The 3,493-nt window shown below is 30.5% G+C and overlaps 1 long non-coding RNA gene across 1 annotated transcript; it reads right to left on the reverse strand.

Annotated features, from left to right (window-relative positions):
* Positions 1–1,357: 1,357 nt before the first annotated feature.
* LOC126356095 (uncharacterized) lies at positions 1,358–3,119 on the reverse strand. The gene is made up of 2 exons (XR_007565590.1): positions 2,672–3,119; positions 1,358–2,437 (listed from the first exon to the last, which is right to left on the reverse strand). It is a non-coding gene; the product is annotated as an uncharacterized LOC126356095 (long non-coding RNA).
* Between the last annotated feature and the right edge of the window lie 374 nt (positions 3,120–3,493).

Here is a 3,493-nt window from a genome sequence, read left to right on the forward strand (position 1 = left end):
AAAAATATAAGGGAATAATCCTATGAAATTGTTAAATAATATTATAATAAAAATTAAGATGAAAATGAATGTTGTTCCATTAAATGATTTTGGTCCAAGAAGTGTTTTAAATTCATTATGTAAGGTTAAATTTAGTTTATTTCAGATAATGTTAATTCGTGATGGTGTAAGTCAAAATAGTGATGGGATTAATAATAGTCCTAGAAATGTTCTAGTTCAATTTAATGATAAATTAAAGATGTTAGTTGATGGGTCAAATGTTGAGAATAGATTTGTTATCATTTTCAATTTAAGTTTTTTATTTCAATTGTTCCTTTCTCTGCTTTTTTAATAAGGTTAGGTTTAAATGAGAAGAAGTTTATTTGATTAAACAAGATTAATGTAGCTGAAAATATAATGAATAGTGAGAATCATATAAGAGGGGATATTTGAGGGATTTGGATATAATTTCCCCATCAGAAGTAGTCGTTAATTTACTATTATTTGGTTTAAGAGACCATTACTTACTTTCAGTCATCTGATGAATTTCAAGGTGTACTAATTTTTTTTAGTTACTTTAGATTGACACTCTAATGTTATTTATTTTAACTAACTCCTTAAATTATGTTAGATAATCACTTAATAAATAAATTTACTGAAGTTCTTTCAATTACAATTGGTATAAATCTGTGGTTTGCTCCACAGATTTCTGAGCATTGTCCAAAGAATAATCCAGGTCGATTTATTGTGAATGTTCCTTGATTTAACCGACCTGGCGTTGCATCAATTTTAACCCCTAATGCAGGAACTGCTCATGAGTGTAGAACATCTGATGCTCTTGTTAATACTCGTACTTCTGTATTTATTGGTAGGATTGTTCGGTTATCTACATCTAGTAGTCGGAATCCATCATTTTCTAGGTCTTGTTCTGGTGTTATATAAGTGTCAAATTCTACGTCTATGAAGTCTGAATATTCATATCTTCAATATCATTGTCGTCCAATGGTTTTAATTGTAATTATTGCATCTACTGAATCATCAAGTAAATATAATAGTCGTAATGATGGAAGGGCAATAAAAATTAATGTAATTGCTGGTAAAGCTGTTCAGATTGTTTCAATTAAATGTCCATGAAGTATATTACGGTTAGTATAGGCAATAAATAATATATAACTTAGGGCATAACCTACAATTACTGTAATTAATAATAATACGACCATAGTATGATCATGAAAGAATGATAATTGCTCCATTAATGGTGAAGCTCCATCTTGAAGAGATAAATTTGATCATGTTGCCATTAATAAATATTTTCTAATAAAAGGTCAAACCTTTATTTGTAGAGCTTAAATCTACTGCACTAATCTGCCATATTAGAATCTAGAGATTAATGGTAATTCTGAGTAACTATGTTCTGCAGGAGGGTTATTTTGTAGTCATTCTGTTGATCTTCTTATGTTAGCTCTAAATATAATTGCTCGGTTTGTAATCATTCTTTCTCATATAATTACAATGAATATAATGATTCCTACAATAGAAATTGTAGACCCAATTCTTGATACTACGTTTCATGATGTATATGCGTCTGGGTAGTCAGAGTATCGTCGAGGTATTCCTGCTAATCCTAGGAAGTGTTGAGGAAAGAATGTTAAATTTACTCCAATGAATATAATTGTAAATTGGATTTTTAATCATGTATTATTTATAGTTAATCCTGTAAATAGTGGATATCATTGAATGACACCTCCTATAATTGCAAATACTGCTCCTATAGATAATACATAATGAAAGTGGGCTACTACATAATATGTATCATGTAATACAATATCAAGTGATGAATTTGCTAATACTAATCCTGTTAATCCACCAATTGTAAATAGGAAAATAAATCCTAGAGCTCATAATAATGGTGGATTGAACTTGAATTTAGTTCCATATAATGTAGCTAATCATCTAAATACCTTAATTCCTGTAGGTACAGCAATAATTATTGTTGCTGATGTAAAATATGCTCGTGTGTCAACATCCATTCCTACTGTAAATATATGATGTGCTCATACAATAAATCCTATTAGTCCAATTGATAGTATAGCATAAATTATACCTAATGTTCCAAATGATTCAATTTTTCCTCTTTCTTGACATACAATATGTGAAATAATTCCGAACCCCGGTAGAATTAAAATATAAACTTCTGGGTGTCCAAAGAATCAAAATAGATGTTGATATAGAATTGGGTCACCCCCTCCTGCAGGGTCAAAGAATGATGTATTTAAATTTCGATCTGTTAATAATATAGTAATAGCTCCTGCTAAAACTGGAAGTGAAAGAAGGAGAAGTAATGCTGTAATAGCTACAGATCATACAAATAAAGGTGTTTGATCTAAAGTTATACTTTCTGATCGTATATTAATTGCTGTTGTAATGAAATTCACTGCACCAAGAATAGATGATACACCTGCTAAGTGCAGTGAAAAAATAGCTAGAGGGTCAAAGAATGATGTATTTAAATTTCGATCTGTTAATAATATAGTAATAGCTCCTGCTAAAACTGGAAGTGAAAGAGGGAGAAGTAATGCTGTAATAGCTACAGATCATACAAATAAAGGTGTTTGATCTAAAGTTATACTTTCTGATCGTATATTAATTGCTGTTGTAATGGAATTCACTGCACCAAGAATAGATGATACACCTGCTAAGTGCAGTGAAAAAATAGCTAGATCTACAGATGCACCCCCGTGTGCAATAGCTCCTGCTAGAGGAGGGTAAACTGTTCATCCTGTACCAGCACCATTATCTACTATAGAAGATGTAAGAAGAAGGGTTAGTGAAGGTGGTAGTAATCAAAAACTTATATTATTTATTCGTGGAAATGCTAAATCTGGTGCACCAATTATTAGTGGAACAAGTCAATTACCAAATCCACCAATTATAATAGGTATTACTACAAAGAAAATTATTACGAATGCGTGAGCTGTAATAATAACATTATAAATCTGGTCATCCCCAATTAGAGATCCGGGTTGGCCAAGTTCAGCACGAATAAGTATTCTTATTGATGTTCCTACTATTCCTGCTCATGCTCCAAATATGAAGTATAAAGTACCAATGTCCTTATGGTTTGTTGAGAATAATCATTTTTGCGGTAAGATGGCTGAATTTTAGGTGGTAGACTGTAAATCTACTTATGAGATGTTTTCTCTCTTATCATATTTAGGTCTTATATTCAATTATGATTCTAGACTGCAATTCTAGAGGTGTAAAATTTTACTAAGGCCTAAAAGATTATTCTTTTAATTATAACTTTGAAGGTTATTAGTTTGATTAACTTAAGTCCTTAGTATAATGAAATTAAGGTTGATGTTGAAATCAATCCTATTGTTGAAATTATTACTGTTATAGGAAGAATGATTCTTGATTTTTGGGACTTTATCTTTATAGATCACGAATTTTCTGTGTATGATATAATTAGAGCTGAGAATCTAATACGTATATAGTAGTAGAGTGTAATTGT

This window comes from Schistocerca gregaria, chromosome 3 (genome assembly GCF_023897955.1).
Source record: "Schistocerca gregaria isolate iqSchGreg1 chromosome 3, iqSchGreg1.2, whole genome shotgun sequence".
Lineage (NCBI taxonomy): Eukaryota > Metazoa > Arthropoda > Insecta > Orthoptera > Acrididae > Schistocerca > Schistocerca gregaria.